At 49.8% G+C, this 16,972-nt stretch overlaps 1 long non-coding RNA gene across 1 annotated transcript; it reads right to left on the minus strand.

The window, feature by feature from the left end:
* Positions 1-1,365: 1,365 nt before the first annotated feature.
* Positions 1,366-16,495, minus strand: LOC100910802 (uncharacterized). Its single transcript, NR_102359.1, has 4 exons — positions 16,444-16,495; positions 13,314-13,398; positions 9,682-9,904; positions 1,366-1,674 (listed from the first exon to the last, which is right to left on the minus strand). It is a non-coding gene; the product is annotated as an uncharacterized LOC100910802 (long non-coding RNA).
* Between the last annotated feature and the right edge of the window lie 477 nt (positions 16,496-16,972).

Below are 16,972 nucleotides of genomic sequence, written 5' to 3' on the forward strand. Positions count from 1 at the left end.
AGTACCATTTTCAAAAGGCCACAGAGTCCCGAAAGCGGGTTGCCTATCCCAGCAAACGGAAGTGAAATTCCTACAACCCAACACTAGGACTTTTGAGGTCACGGTTGCAGGGAAGATAAAGATTTGAGTGCTGGCTCCTCATGCATTTGAGTGAGCTGAGCAAAGCTCTCTCCATCTATTCCCCTCAGCTGTAACCAGAGGCCCACAAAAGACTTATTCTAAAGCGTGTTGAGAAGATTCAGTGAGACACTGCCTGGGTCCCACAGGTCACTGTGAGGAGCACTTACAAATGCAGCATGGGGCCTGCACATTTTTTTTTGTTTGTTTGTTTTGAGAAAGGATTTCAAGTGTGGTGCCCAGGCTATCCTCAAACTCACTTTGTAGCCGAGGATGACTTTGAACTCTTGAGTGCCCTGCCTCGCCTCTGTCTCCTAAGTGCTGGGATTACAGGTGTGCGCTGCCAAGATCAGCAGCGTTCTAGACTAAGGTCTTGAGTAGGCTCCTAGGAGCCCCGTGCGCTCTTTTGGATGGATGTAGAACTACCTTTCAGCCCAGGCCTTTGTTCCTTCAAGGGCCTGTGCATTCTCCCCCTGTCTCCTCTCCTCGTCGGTGCCCTTCCTCGTTCAGTGCGGGTTGGGACAGTCATTACGGGGACAACTGGAGACACTGTCTAGAGACTCAGTACAGACTGCATCCTAGCAACACATTCCCGAGCTAGAGTATGGGGCACTGGAGAAAACAGATTGTGAGGCGGCCTGCCCACAGGTTCCCAAGTCCTGGGATCACAAGAACGCGCAGCCACACCTGGTTTCTGAAGCATCGCAAAAGGGAGCGGAGGGCTCTCTGCATGCTAGGCAAGCACCTTACCAATTGAGCTACATCTCCATCCCTTAGAGTACTTGCTTTAAAAGACAGTCGGAAGGAGGGCTGTGGCCTTATGGGAACTTGAGGTTTAGAGACATTTGCCATTACCCCTCCTTTTAAACCTGATAAGAAAATGTCATAGCCAACATGGAAGGTGAGTTCTCTCCTTGCTGGAACCCAGAACTCAGCCATGTGTGGAAAGGAAGGGATGTGACCTTCGCCTGGGGCCCCTCGGGAGACAGTTCAGTGTACTTCTCCATAAACTGTCTGCCTGCTAAGTTTGGAAGTTACCCTTTCCTGGACAGGAATGGGTCTAGGCGCCATGAGAGCTGAGCCTGCAGACCTCCAAGGTCACCCTGTGAGTGGTTAGTGAGCCATCTTCCCCTGCAACCTGGGCGTGGTGAGTAGACACACCGGTGCCCATTCTTGCTTACTCACCAAGTGCCCCTTCCCAAGGTCACTCCTATGTCCTAGCACAACTCTAACTAATTAATGACATCTTTTAGCAGAGGGGAGGGAACAGGGGCTCCTGCCCCTGTATGGATTTCTCAGCTAATATGGCTGGGCTGCCTGGTGGTGAGGGTCAGGGCTAGGGTAGAAGATGAAGCAATATGAAATCCCCTACCACCCTGTGTGAAAACCATCTGGAAAAGGAGAACTTCATCCTCAGCGGCAAACGGTCAGAGCCATCTCCTTGTACCACAGAGTCCAGAGTGACACACAGCTACCAAGGCCTTTCCTCAGTGTTTTGGCAGTGAAGGCTCCGTGGAGAATGCGAAGGGCAAGGCGTGGCTCTCCTTCAAATATTGTCTGTCAGAGAAGGAAAAAAAGTATAAACAGATCATAGATGGAGAGAGCTTTTGTAGACATCCAATCCTCGTGGAAGCCCATCAATGTATAGGCTCAAGGAATCCTGGAGGGCTTTCGGGAAGAGGTGGGCTTTGGGCAGGTATGAAACAGAACGAGAGGTGCCTGCCTCTTACCTGTAATCCCAGCAAGCAGCAGGCTGAGGCAGGGGAATGGCAAGTTTGAGAGCAGTCTGGGCTATAGAGATGGCCCTGGGCTGTGTAAGGAAGGAAGGTGAACCAAGCCAGGGAAGCCACATTGCTCCAAGGCCTCTCTGCATCAGCTCCGGCTTCCAGGGCCTGCCCTGGGGTCTCTAGATGATGGACTGAGCCTGTGGGACAAATGGCCTCCTTTGTTCCCCACTTGCTTTTGCTCGTGGTATTTATGACAGCGACAGAAAGCAAACTAGGACTCAGCCGCATCCTCACGCTGGGCTGCTCTGCCCAGACGTTTGGATGGGATTCAGCAGAAAACCGACAAATTTGCACAGAGTGGGGATCTTTGAAGACTCTGAATAAGGGAAAATTTCCATTCACTCCATAATTCATACTGGAGAGACTCCCAGTGAATGCAGGGGGGAGGAAGCTCCGTGGATGGAGGCGAACAGCCATAGAGAGGAGAAAATCACAGGGCGGAACAGCACCCGAATAGGCTTGAACCCACGTCAGAGCTCATCACCCTGGAGAGCATCACAGGAGAGGACGCACATCCTCCACATGTGGAAGTGGAGTTCCGAGGGGGCCCCACCGCACCCGGCATCGTCAGATGAGCCATTTGGAGCGAAAGCCTTTGAATGGAATGAATGGAGGTGGTGATGGTTCAGGGACAAATCAAGTCTTATTCATCAGCTGAAGGCTCCCCTGGAATGAGGGTGGATGCTCGTCATCTGTGACGAAGCTCTAGGGCGTCCCATCTCACAAGACCGACAAGACCGACACCAAAGAAGCCCCCTCCCCCACCGCCCAGGACAGTGGTGGAGACTTGGAGCGCTTATGACCTAAAGCATTCACATGGGACACATACATGACAGGGAGACAGACGTAGAGGGTAGTCTTGATGGCCCGCATGCAGACAAGACACAGAGAGCCAGGTGTGGTGGTGCAAGCCTACAATCCCAGCACTTGGGAGACTGAGGCAGAAGGATAAAGAGTTTGAGTGGGGCTGGTATGGTGGCTCTGTGTGTAAAGGCGCTTGCCACCAGGAATGCCCTGAGTTCAGGCCCTGGGTCCTACCTGGAGGAAAAAGAACTGATTCCTACAAGATGGCCTCTGACCTCCACACCCATACAGTAGGATATGCCCTACCCTCAAATAAATAGCTGTAATAAAAAAAGGAGTATAAGTAAATAAACTCATTACTATAAAGAAAGAGTTTGGGACAAGCCTGGGCTACATAGAGACCTTGCCTCAAAACTGGGAAGGTAGTTGAGTTAGTAGAGTGATGACCTACCACTCTATTAACCTTCACATAACCCACGCTAGCCTCAAGCCAGCTGTGCACTTTCTGGAAGGTTCTTCCCTGCTTTTCAGCAGAGAACACCTTCCCAGAAGTCTCTGTGCCTTCCATGGTGTCAGATGATGTCATTCTCTCCTGAGCTTCCCTGAGGCCCAGCACTTCCACTTTCAAAACACTCAACAAACCAGACTGCCTGCCTTCTAGAACCAGAGCCCCAGGAGAGCCTGGGTCAGGCTGCTCTGTTCACTTCCCCAGTACACCATTGCCTGGTTCCCCATGAGGCTCAGGATCCTGGCTCCTGGGTCCTGGGTTCTGGGTTCCATCCTTAGCACCACATAAACCTGACACAGGGATGCATTCCTGTGATCTGAGCATTGGGAGGTCGATACTGGAAGACTGGGACTTCAAGGTCATCTGGGACTATATATAAAATGAAGGCAGTCTGGGCAACATGAGACCTGGGGAGGGCGGGGAGAGCAGAAACAGAAAGGCTAGTTTTAAGAGATACTGGTGTCTTTAAGACAGAGAGTGCCAGATGATACTCAATCATGCACCGGAACTAAGAGTCTCCAACCCTGTACATAAGAGAAGAATCTAGGCTCTGTGCTTCCTCAAGCTTCCTTCTCCCCTCTGGGCTACAAGTTTTCTTCATAGCCTCTCTCTCCTCTTCATTCCTCAGTAAAATCTGGATCCTTTTGTTGGTTTTCTGAGACAGGGTTTCTTCTGTAGACCATTCTGTCCTCGAACTCAGAAATCTGCCCGCCTCTGCTGGGGTTAAATGTGTGTGCCATCACCGCCTGTCTCTGGGTCCTTTCCTTAGTTCCTTGCCTTGGTCTTGTGAGGGCTCCTAATGCCTAATCTCCAGGCGTTCTGCCCTCCCGGGGTAGGCAGGAAGGCCTGGTCACCCATGTGTTCCAGAAGCTGCTGCTGCAGTTGGTTCACTGTGGTAAATATCTTCAAGGCACCTGTCCTATCTGGTGCTGGGATACAAGAGAAAGAAGGAAGGGCCAGTTACAAGTGGCCAGGTGGCCTTGGGGTTCGAGGGGCTACCTGTGTCTGAAGGTTTCAGAAAAGGGTTAGAAGAAAGAAACAGAAGTCGGACCTGTGGTTGGTGCCAGGCTGTGCTTGGTTTCTAGAAGCTCAGTCACAGACTTCCCCACATATCAGAGATAAGCTGGGTGTGGTGATGCAGGCCTGTGGTTATAGCACTTGTGGAGGGAGGTTGAGGCAGGAGGATCTTAGTTCCAGGCCAACCTAAACTGTACAGTCAAATGTGGTAGCTCAGGACTGCAATTCTAGCATTTAGGAGGGGATTGGCAGGAGGATCAGGGGTTCAAAGCCAGCATCAGCTATGTCGTGAGTTTGAGGCTAGCATGGGTTATGTGAGGCTCTATTTAAAAAAAACACAACAAAAAGCAGGCAAAAATAAAGACACAAAAACAAAACGAAAGAAAATTAAGATATACACATAGCCTGTGAGTGACACAGTCACACTGGAAATCACTAAAGCTGCACCTGCCTTAAACTAAACCACATGGTTTCTCAATTGCCACAAGGGACATGGGGCAGAATTGGTAACACTGCTACTCGGGATGTCTTTCTAGAGCCTCTGGGGACTCTGGAAAGCCATGCGGATGGGAAGGTCAAGGCTGAAAAAGACATGAACCCACTTAGCACACCTCTCCTGAGCCTCACAGGGAAGTGAACAGAGCAGCCTGACCCAGGCTCTCCTGGGGCTCTGGTTCTAGAAGGCAGGCAGTCTGGTTTGTTGAGTGTTTTGAAAGTGGAAGTGCTGGGCCTCAGGGAAGCTCAGGAGAGAATGACATCATCTGACACCATGGAAGGCACAGAGACTTCTGGGAAGGTGTTCTCTGCTGAAAAGCAGGGAAGAACCTTCCAGAAAGTGTATGATGAAAGCTGATGTTGACAGATAAACGTGGAGTCGGCTAAAGGAAGCCTAAGGCTGCCAGGAAATACAGAGGAAAGTAGGCATGGCGGTATATGCCTGGAAGCCCAGAAACTGCAAACTGGAAGCCATCCTGGTGTACATAGCAAGTTCTGGGCCAGCAAGAGCTTTGTAGTGAGGATACCCTCCCTTACACATGCACATGCATGCACTCGCACAGATGAACAGAGAGAGGGAGAGGGAGAGAGAGAGAGAGAGAGGGAGAGAGAGAGAGAGAGAGAGAGAGAGAGAGAGAGAGAGAGAGATCAGGAGGGACCCTGGTAAAGTGTTCAGACTCAGTCCTGAGGAGGTGAGGAGGAGTGGGAAGGTAGTTGGGGGAGCAGGGCATTAGGTCGAGGGGAGCAGCCTGAGTGGCTCTGTTATCTTTTCATTCCTGTAAAGCCCAAGGCTGCAAAACGAAGAAAGCTCTGTCAAATGCAGGCAGCGTCAGAGCAACCAAGTGAGTTTTCTTCTGCATGAACCAAGGTTTCTGAGTGCGCGTGTCTGTGTGCGATAGACAACCTTGTTTCTCAGGTACCATCCCTTTCCTCTTCCTCTCTGTCTCTGTCTCTAACACACACACACACACACACACACACACACACTCACACACACACAGTACACTCGCGCACACACACGCACACTCGCGCACACACACGCACACTCACACACACATACACACACACACACACACACACACACACACACACACACACACGCACATTTAGTTACCATTCAATGTGCACTGGTATTTTGCCTAGATGTATGTTTATATGAAGACATCAGATCCCCTGGAACTGGAGTTACAGATGGTTGTGAGCTGCCCTGTGGGTGGTGGGAATTGAACCAGGGTCCCCTGGAAGAACAGCCAGTGCTCTTAACCACTAAACCCCACTCTTGTATCTTTCAAGGCGAAGTCTCTCAGTAGTCAACCATTAGGCTAGGTCGTGTGGCCAGCGAGCCCCAAGGATCCCCATGCCCTACCTCTCCAATGCTGGCATTACAAATGAGGCCACCAGGCTGGTTTTTAGGTGGCTTGCGGTTCCAATCTTTTAAGGCACAGACTTTACCAAAGGAACTATCAATCCAGTCTCCAAGAAGATCTCTTCCCCACTCCTTTCTTCCTCCCCCCACCCTCTCTCTCCAGGACTTCTTCATTATGTCTATCTGTCTGTCTGTCTGTCTGTCTGTCTGTCCTGGAACTCCCTATGCAGATCAGAATTGCTCACAGAGATCTACCTACCTATCTCACAGCACGAACCCTCCTGCCTAACTCTCAGGGTGGTTTCTTTTTTTTTTTTTTTTTTGGAGCTGGGGACCGAACCCAGGGCCTTGCGTTTGCTAGGCAAGCGCTCTACCACTGAGCTAAATCCCCAACCCCCTCAGTGGTTTCTTATAGGTACAGAGAGCAAGCTGAGCTAGGAGTGGCTCAGGGTGACCTGGATAAAACACTCAGTGGTTTCTGTCCCCTGGAGGAGGCTCAGAAGGGAGAGAGAAGCAGGTGTCTCAGCTGCCGGTTAAAGCAGGCTTTGTAAGGGACATTCATGGACAAATATCGCCCTCTTGTGGTTGAGAGCAGCATTGCCCAGAAGAGCAAGACGGCCTGCTGATAAAAACAGGCAAGGGGTCTTTTCTAGGAATCCCATGGCAGGGCTGTATGGCTCTAACGGCTGGAGAATTGTCTTTTAAGAGTGGTCAATGGGGAAAATATATAAACATACACATGCACATTCATTTAGTCAGCAAGTGTTCCACAGGTAATCAAATGTCACCCATGACTCTTGTAGATAGCAATCTAAAGTTTTCTCACACTAATGTTTTTACTTTTGCTAACGACAGGGAAAATGTAATACAAAAGTTAAAAAGAACAAAAATGGGCCGGTGAGATGGCTCATCGAGTAAAGATGCTTGCTGTGAACAGTCTGACAACCTGAGTTTGATCCCAGGGCCCACAGTAGAAATAGCCAACTCAGGAAAGCTGGCATATGCAAGCCTGCAGACACACACACACACACACACACACACACACACCTCCCAAACATACAGCAATAAGAAGAGGGGTGCCCAGGGCTGCTGCAGTGAGCCGATGCAGACAGTGAACCACCATTCTAGTAGTTTCCAGTTTCCTTCCACACCAGGCTGGTCACAAAGCTTCATGGAGGTTGGGACTCCTAGTCCTCTTTGGTTAGTTCCTTGGGTCCCTTCACCTCACACACCTGTTCAGGGGAAGGGAGGCCTTTACTATATGGTCTCTGTGAGTTCCAGGACAGCCAGGGCTACAGAGAAATCCTGTCCCCGCAAAAAGAAAAAAAAAGTGCCATTGCAAAAATGTGTGTGTGTGTGTGTGTGTGTGTGTGTGTGAGAGAGAGAGAGAGAGAGAGAGAGAGAGAAAGAGAGAGAGAGAGAGAGAGAGAGAGAGAGAGACAGAGACAGAGAGACAGAGACATATAAAAACACATAAACAAGGGCTAAATCGAAACAGGCTTGCCCAAGCTCAGCTGTACACCGAGACTCAGTCTAGATTAGGAAGGTGAGTCAGAGTCTCATCACGCCTGCAGGAGCCTGGAGCCAAGGCCAGGCTTCCACACCCAACCCATGCTAGCCTCGATCAGCGTATCAGCATGGTCATTCAGAGGCCATCTTCTTGGATCAAAGGGCTTGAGTCAAACTTCCATCTACGTGGCCTAGCAGTGGCACAGGGCCAGTACTACAAGGGACAGGGACTTCTGATGCTTGGAGTCCTGTCACCCGAGGTCTCGGGTCTATGGCATCTCCCATGCAACTGAGTCCTTAGGGGAATCGTTGGCTTCTTCTCTTCTCTTCTCTCCTCTCCCCTCCCAGCCTCTGCCCTCCCCTCTCCTACTCTCCCCTGCTCTCTTCTCCTCTCTTCTCTTCTCATTATTTGGCCCAGGCAGGCCTTGAACTTGTGGTCTTCCTACTTCAGTTGTCTTGAGTTCTGTGATTACAAGTGTATGCCATCATGCCTGGCTTCCAGTAATCTTTTTCTCTCTCTTCCTCCTCCTCCTCCTTCTTCTTCTGCTCCTCCTCCTTCTTCCTCCTCCTTCCTCCCTTCCTCCTCCTCTTTCGTTTCCTTCAGAGTCACACTATGCCACTCACACTTGAACTCACAGAGATCTACCTTCCTCTGTCTCCCATGTGCTGGGACTGCAAGAGTGCACAGCGCCCAGCTCTGCGCGTCCAGCACTGGCTATGGTCTCTCTCTGAAAGCCTCCTGTGGAATAGGTGCAGCTTCGGGTCAAGCCTATGATGAACCTGGAAGACTGCAGACTCCGAGTGGGGTGTTCCAGGGACTGATCACAACGTGGGATTTCCACGTGATAGCACCTGTGGCTTACTCCCAGGTGTGGTTTTCTCCCGGGTCAGAGAGCAGTAGGGGGAGAAGACTTCCCACACTCTGTGGAATTACTGAGGTGTCCTCACATTCTGAATGAGCCATCCCTGGCTTATGCTGCTGTTTTTAGATCTATTTTTATATGTTATGTGTGTGGGTAGGCAGGCCACATGAGTGCTGGTGTTTGAGAAAACCAGAGGAGGGCATCAGAGTGGCTGTGAGCTGCTCAAAGTGGGTGCTAGAAACCAAATTCAGGGTCTCTGCAAGAACAGGAAGTGCTCTGCACGGCCAAACCATCTATCTCTCCAGCACCTCGTGGTGCTACACTGAAGGCTGTGGAGTTTTTAGTGGGAAGGGCCCAGTCTGTGGAAGTAGGTTACTCTGGGCAGGCCTTCGAGGATTATCCTCACATCTGGTCCCCGTCTATTCTGTCCCTTCCTTATCTGCCACTATGTGAGAAGTCTTTGCCACACACTCCTGCTGCTGTGAGCACCGCTGTGTCCTTCCTGGTATGAAGGGCTGAAGCCTCAGAGCCAGTGGCTCTCAACCTTCCTAGTGCTATGACCTTTAAAACAGTTCCTCGTGGTGTGCTGACTCACCCTGGACCATAAAGTTATTCTCATCGCTACTTCATAACTGTAATTTTGCTACTGTTATGGATCATAACTTAAATATCTGTGTTTCTTGATGGTCTTAGTTGACCCCTGTGAAAGGGTCATTTGACCCAAGGGTTCACGACCCACAGGTTGAGAACTGCTGCTCTAAACCACGAGGCTGGAAAAAACTCTTCCTTTCGTTGGCTGCTTTCTGTCAGATAGTATATCTTTAAACTCTCTTTCTTTCTTTCTTTCTCTCTGTGTGTGTGTGTGACCTCAAAGGCATGGAAAGGGCGTCAGTCCTTTGGAGCTGGAGTTATACGTGGTTGTAAACTAGCTAGTGTGGAAATCAAACTTGGGTCCTCTGAAGTGCTCTTAACCACTGAGCTATCCTGCCAGCCCTGTCAGGGATTTTGGCTCTGGGGATGAAGGAAGTAATTCACACTCATGGCTCAGTGTTCTCTCTCCCAGGCAGTGGAGGAGCAGCACTACTAAGGGCGTCTCCTGTCTGGTGGCAGGCAAGCCATCCAACAGAACCTGCATGCTTACACAGAAGGCCTCTGTCAGACCCTCTAATGCACACACGTCACACAATGGCTCTTCCGACTGGACAAGGGACTCACCTGGACTGTAGGCTGGGATGATCTGTGTCCTTCAGAGTTCTTCCCTCTTCTTTCCTGCTTGGAGCTAGCTTTCCCTCCAGGAGTTCCCGAGGCCAACGGAAGGTGGATGAACATGCTGAGGTGTTCTTTCTTTGGCATGGGCGCCGCAAGACTTCCCCAGAGGGGCTGTGTGAGGTCGCTTCACAGGATTAACTTGCAGACCACTGCCAAGGTGAGGTGAACTCTTAAAAACATCGAAGATTCAAATGTGGTCCTGTTACCTCAATGAAAAGGTTCATGAATAAGCCTTTGTCCTCCGGGATCCAGAGGACCTGCTGCATACAGTACAACGATGAGATCTAAGTTGGTAATCTTAAGGGACCAGGGCTTTTGTGGGTTTATTTATCCATCCATCTATCTATCTATCTATCTATCTATCTATCTATCTATCTATCTATCCTCAAACTCTGTATAGCTAAGGATGCTTTTTTTTTCTTTTTCTTTTTTTTTTTCTTTTTTTTTCGGAGCTGGGGACCGAACCCAGGGCCTTGCGCTTGCTAGGCAAGCGCTCTACCATTGAGCTAAATCCACAACCCCCCTTTTTTTTTCTTTTTAAAGACAGGGTTTCTCTCTGAGTAGCCGAGGCTATCCTGAAACTCACTATGTAGATCAAGCTGGCCTCAAACTCAGAGATCCACCTGCCTCTGCCTCCCAAGTACACCACCACACCCAGCACCAAGGATGCTCCTGAGGTCTACTCCTTTTTTTTTTTTTTTTCTTTTTTTTTTCGGAGCTGGGGACCGAACTCAGGGCCTTGCGCTTGCTAGGCAAGTGCTCTACCACTGACCTAAATCCCCAACCCCTGAGGTCTACTCCTAACAATAGGACTGCAGGTTTATAAACTACACGGGACAGAACCCATGGATTTGCACATAAATGGTCTACCCTTAGTTATTTAGTGATCCATCCATCCTATGCCACAGCCACAGCCACAGCCACAGCCACAGCCACAGCCACAGCCACAGCCACAGCCACAGCCACAGCCACAGCCACAGCCACAGCCACAGCAAGAGGTGGACACCTTTTTTGTTTTGTTTTTGTTTGAAACCAGGTATCGCTGTGTAGCCCTGGTTGGCCTGGACTACTCTAGGTAGACCAGGCTGGCCTTGAACTCCCATAGATCTGCCTGCCTCTGCCTCTGCATGCTGGGATTAAAGGTGCCATCACCAAGCCTTTTTGGAAACAGACTGTTTTTTAAAATTATCTATTTGTGTGCATCTGTGTCTTGGTGTCTGTGTAGAGGCAGGGTCTGGGCATCATGTCATCTGGGCTGGAAGTGGACAAGTCCCAGCATCCCTCTGCCTCTGATCCCTTCCTTGGGGCTAGGGTTGCAGGGATGAGTGACACTTGTGTAGGTGCTGGGCTCTTAACTCTGGTCCTCATGACTGAATGATAAGAACTCTTTTTTTTTTTTTTGGTTCTTTTTTTCGGAGCTGGGGACCGAACCCAGGGCCTTGCGCTTCCTAGGTAAGCGCTCTACCACTGAGCTAAATCCCCAGCCCCTTGATAAGAACTCTTAACCACTGAGTTATCTTTCTAACTCCTGATCCTCCTGCCTCATACTCCCAAATTATGGGCTAACACCAAGGCTGCCCCCCACCCAGCTGAGGGTTAAAAGCAGGTTATAAACTATGGCAGTCTCAGTGAGATTACAATTTATTTTCCTTTTCTTTTCTGGGCTCATTTGATTTCTATTAAATCCAAGGGAAAGCTCACCAACTACAGCTCACACAGCTAGTGGGGGGTGGGTGGGGAGCAGGGTTGAGGATGGAGGGAGGTCGGGGGAGGTGGGTGTGAGGGGTGTGGGAGGGAAAACTTGAGCTCTGCTGGTCACGGAGTGGAAGGTGTGGCTGGCACGCGCTGGGGAGGCTGCTGATGGGGTGCTGATTAATGACACCCAAGGGCAGAGTCCTGGTAGGAAGTGAGGGAAGAGCTAGGGTGCAGTGCTGCTGAAAGCTTGCAAGGACTCTGGTGACTGTGGTGTAGAGAGGTCTGGGTCAGCTGTTGGGAGATCAAGGGCAAGAGAGAGAGGAAAGCTGGGCTTGATACTGCTCTGCTGGGCAAAGAGCGAATACTAATCATATATAGGAAGGAGCTGAGTGCGCGACTCACACGTGTGACTCCACACTTCAGGAGATGAGGTGAGACTATTACAAGTTTTGGGTCAACCTAGTCTACACAGTGAAACTGTTTCAAAAACAAAAAACAGAAAAAAAATCATATGTAAATCATAATAAAAAAGAACTTCCATGTGTTAAGCACTCTGTAATCTACAAAGTTCCTTTAAACCTACCAATTTAATATATTATCTGGGCATCGAGATCAAACCCAAGGCTTTGTGTGTGCTAGGCAGGTGCTCTACCACTGAGCCATGCCCCAGCCCCTCACTGGGGATTCTAGGCAGATGCTCTACTACTGAGCTACACCCCCAGCCCCTCACTGGGGGATTCTAGGCAGGGGCTCTACCACTGAGCCACACCCCCCCAGCCCCTCACTGGGGATTCTAGGCAGGGGCTCTACCACTGAGCCACGCCCCCAGCCCCTCACTGGGGGATTCTAGGCAGGGGCTCTACCACTGAGCCATGCCCCAGCCCCTCACTGGGGGATTCTAGGCAGGGGCTCTACCACTGAGCTACACCTCCAGCCCCTCACTGGGGGATTCTAGGCAGGGGCTCTACCACTGAGCCACACCCCCCCCAGCCCCTCACTGGGGATTCTAGGCAGGGGTTCTACCACTGAGCCATGCCCCCAATCTTCATCTGTTATTTTATTTGATACTCATATACACAGAAACAGAAGCTCAGAGAAGTTCAAGAACTTGCCCCAGCATGCACAGGGACCAGAGGCTGATTCTAGCTAGTGGCTGTGCATCACTGGGCTGGGCAGGTGGAGAGTGGCGCTGGTCAATGACAGTAAAGTCATTGAGAAGCTGTTGATTTCCACACACCCAGCAACTAGTAGAACAAATGCTGCTTCAGTACTGGAGAGGGGTCCTGGCTTCATTATGTGCTGAACCACTGGTTGGTCCTGAGAGGGTGTGGCTACGGCTGCTCTCATCGAGCTTTGTCGCAGACAGAATCACTGTATAGGTCAAACTGACCCTTTCACCTGCCTCCCAAAGTGCTGGGTCACAGCTGTGAACCCCCAAACCCAGCTCGAGTCTACTGTGTCCAACCCCCAACTCCTCTCTCTCCCTGGAAAAGGCTCTCCTGTGTATTCCTGAGAAAGGACCTGGCTAGCACACAGGGCACCCACTGGACACTGAGTCCAGGCTCTGTGAAGCAAGGGGGAGATACGGTTGTCGACACCTGCCCCGAGCCACACTGTGGCATGAGGGTTGGCTAGGAAGCCATTGAGGATAACCAGGAAGAGCCTAATAGAGGTCCTAAAGCAACTCTTCAGGGGTTACAGAGGACACAGCCACATAAAGATAACAGACGGGAGGGCCTCCATACTCTGGTGATCACCTCAGGAGCGTGAGGACCACACCAGGCTCCATATAGTTTGGATCTCACTTTGGATAGGGTGGTGCGTTCAACTGCTTTTCAGCCCAAGGTAAAGGGGGCACAGGCTCCTGTGGGTCCTGCTCTTACCAGGGTTCCAAGAACACATCTGAAGCTGATGATGAAGATCTCGTTTCCATTGTAGAGGTGCTGCACGTCCCAGAAGCTTCCTCAACTGTAGACCATGAGGAATGGGAGAGCTTTAGAGCTCTAGAAGAAACAAGGGTCATCAGGTGGATACCTGGCCCTCTTCCCTCCCTTCCTTTCTCCTTATCCTCCTCTTTCATGAGTTAGCTGGGCAAGTCCTTGAATTATAGGCCTATGACCATGTTTGCCTTTTGTAGCCCAGGATGACCTCAAACTCACTATGTAGCTAAGGATAACCTTAAACTCCGGATCCTCCTGCCTCCACTTTGCAAGTGTTGGGATTACAGGCAGGCACCGTCTCACGTAGTGCATGTGGTGCTGGGGATGGAGCAGAGCTTTGTGTATACCAGGCAAACATTCTGACAGCACCACCTCTCCAGCCATCCTTCCTCTTTTAAATTCTTGTTAGATCCAAACATAGACCAGGCCGGCCTTGAACTCAGAGATCTGCCTGCCTCTGCGTCCTGAGTGCTGGGATTGAAGGTGTGCACTGCAATGCTCAGTTTACTTCTGGTGTTTTGGTTGTTTTGTTTATGTCTTTCCTTTACTGACCTGGTTCTTACTACGCTATTCAGGCTGATCTTGAACTTGTGGCATCTTCCCACGTCTGCTTCTGGGATAAGGAGTATGCCACTGGGCTCCCCACCCCCACCCCCACCACAATGTATTTTTTTATTGAATATTCCCTTTTCATTATTTTATGTGTATGTTTGTGTGAGCACATGCATGTGTGTTTAGGTGCCCATGGAGTCCAGAAGAGGGTGCCAGATCCCCTGGCTACAGAATTTTAAGTGGTTGCTAGCTACCCAAGGGGGGTGCTGGGATCTGAACTCAGGTCTTCAGTCAAAGCAGCACAGCAGTGGTGGCGCATGCCTTTAATTGGGACATACTTGTTAGGTAAAGAAAGGTAGGTGGATCTCTGAGTTTGAGGCCAGCCTGGTCTACAGAGTGAGTTCTAGGACAGCCAGGGTTACATAGAGAAACACTGTCCAACAAAACAAAACACAAAGAAAACCAACCAAACAACAAACCAAAAAACAGCTTTCTGGGGCTGGAGAGATGGCTCAGCAGTTAAGAGCACCCGACTACTCTTCCAGAGGTCCTGAGTTCAATTCCCAGCAACCACATGGTGGCTCACAACCATCTGTGATAAGATCCGATGCCCTCTTCTGGTGTGTCTGAATGTCCAAAGACAGTTACAGTGTACTCATACATAAAATAAATAAATCTTTAAATAAATGTTAATATACTACAAATACCTACTAGTAAATAATACAAATTATAGCCTTATATAAACAAAGACAGGTCTGCAGTAGGTTTAGAACACTTGCTTTGTATGTGAAATTCCCTGGATTTAACTCCTACACTGAACAGGGGCTGAGGTGGGGACATAAAGGAAAAATCCTTCCTATCTTATCCCTCAGACAATCTAAATTGAAATTATTCGAAACTTATTATACTTTGAGAAACTAGAGCTTTAAAAGAAATGCCATTTGCAAATAGGAAAGGAAGTAATTTGGTCTGGGCATGGGGTGTGGGCGTGGGGTGTGGGGCATGCTGGGATGGTCCAGTCAAATGGCTGAGCTGGAGACGTAGAACCCATGTACAAACACTGGCTTGTGTTTATATACGCGCAGGTGCATGTGGTGGCAGGACGTCAACCTTAGGTGACCTTCCAGAGTCACCGTCCACTTTGTTTTGTGAGACCTGCTCTCTGGATATCGTAATTCATGGTCCCTGATTTGACTGGGGTGGCTGGTCAGCCAACTTCCCCAGCAAGACATGGGGTTACTAGTGTGTCCATTATTCCTTGCTTTGTTACGTGGGTCCTGGGGACTGGCGTCGGGCTGCCAAGCACTTTCACAGGATTAGTCATTTCACTCCCCACTCTTTTTTTTTTTTTTTTTTTTTTGGTGGTGGGAGGGGACGAGGTTTTACTATGTAGTCCTGCCTGGTCTGGATCTTGCTATGTAGATCAGGCTAGCCTCAAATTAGCCTTGGTCTTCCTGTCTCTGCTCATGAGCACTGGCATCACAGGCAACCGGCCTGCTATATATTTATTTACTTATTAATCGTGACCTCCTAAAGTCTGCAATCCCAGGACTGGGGGGAAGCTGAGGCAGGAGGATGACTACAAGTCCCAAGCCAGCCTAGGGTTACATCCAAGATAGGTAGTGAGATGGCTCAGCAGGTGAATTTGATCACTGCAAAGCTTGATTGCTTGAGTTTAATCCTCCAGACCCACATGGCGAAAGGAAAGGATTAATTTCTGAACTCAGAAAGTTTTATCTGACCACTACATGCCCTCCCCCCCATACAGATGCAAAAATCAAAAAATCAAAAAAAAAAAAAAAACAGAAAGCAAAAAAAAATCCCCAAAGCAAAAAACAAAACAAAACAAAACAAAACAAAAACCAACTAACCAAAACAAACAAAAAAAACCAACCAAACAAAAAATCAACGCACACATCTCTCACGTATTGGAGTGTTGTGCTTGTTTGCTTTTAGGAAGCAGTGAAGCTGCTCTCTCTGACCCCGGTTCACTCTTCTTTAATACAGGAGGACTATGGCTGGGCGGCACCCATCAATATTTATTGTATGTGATGTATGAATGCTAACATATGTGCGTAAGCTTCTATCCAACTGTAGGAGCCAGAGGAAGTTATTACTCCCAACTTCATTCCCTAGAGTCAGGGTACGTCTCTGAACTTGAAGGTAGGCTAGGCCGGCCGCTCTAGCGATCCTCGCAAGTTGTTGTGTGTCTGCGCCCCCTTTTATGTAGGGAGGGAGGTGTTCCTGGGGATTCGAGCAGTTTCTCAAGATTGCACAAGCTCTCTAACCCCTGAGTCATTCTCCCACCCCATGGACAGCATTTGATTGCTCCAATCCGGCCCCTTCTATAGATTCGCTCCGATCACCAGGATTCATTCTGCTATTCCGGACAAAATGAAGGAACCTAGACGGTTAACCCAGAGGCACATCACCGGGGGTTTCAGGACTGGAGAGGTGTCCTACGCTACGCCCAGCATCCAATCCCGGGTCTGGTCCTAATTACCCGGCTGAAAATCCTCACCGTAGAAGGCTGATTCGAGCCGCGAACACCTGCGGAGCCACGGTTCCCGCCGCAGTCCGGCAACTAACGGTAGCTTGCTCGTGCCTAACTACATTTCCCAGAACTCTCAGCGGCAAGTCCGTTAGCCTGCCAGCCGGGCGGCTGGGCTCGCGACAGAAAATTCATTGGCTCCGCGGTGGTGGTGGCTGGTGATCAGCAAGATCATACGCAGATCTGTTGCTAACCCTCACAGCTTTCATCCTGCCTACGCGCTAAACACCACTTTATGCTCACTTCTGGTGTGGGAGGAGGCAGAGCAAGACAAGCCGGTGCCTGTAAGGGAACCAGAACTACAACTCCCAGAGTGCTTCGGTAGGCACAGCTTCCTGCTTTGCCGAGTAGCAGCGGTAACCGTTCTCAGATTATTTGGGCTCCAGAAGCCAGCGAGTGAAGGAGCAGAAGCCAGATTAAGGGAACGATAAAGAACAGAATACGATCTTTGACTTAAACAATGCTGACGGGTATGGTGCTGCTGTTAATTCCCACCGAT

The sequence above is a fragment of the Rattus norvegicus genome, chromosome 12 (assembly GCF_036323735.1).
Source record: "Rattus norvegicus strain BN/NHsdMcwi chromosome 12, GRCr8, whole genome shotgun sequence".
Taxonomy (NCBI): Eukaryota; Metazoa; Chordata; class Mammalia; order Rodentia; family Muridae; genus Rattus; species Rattus norvegicus.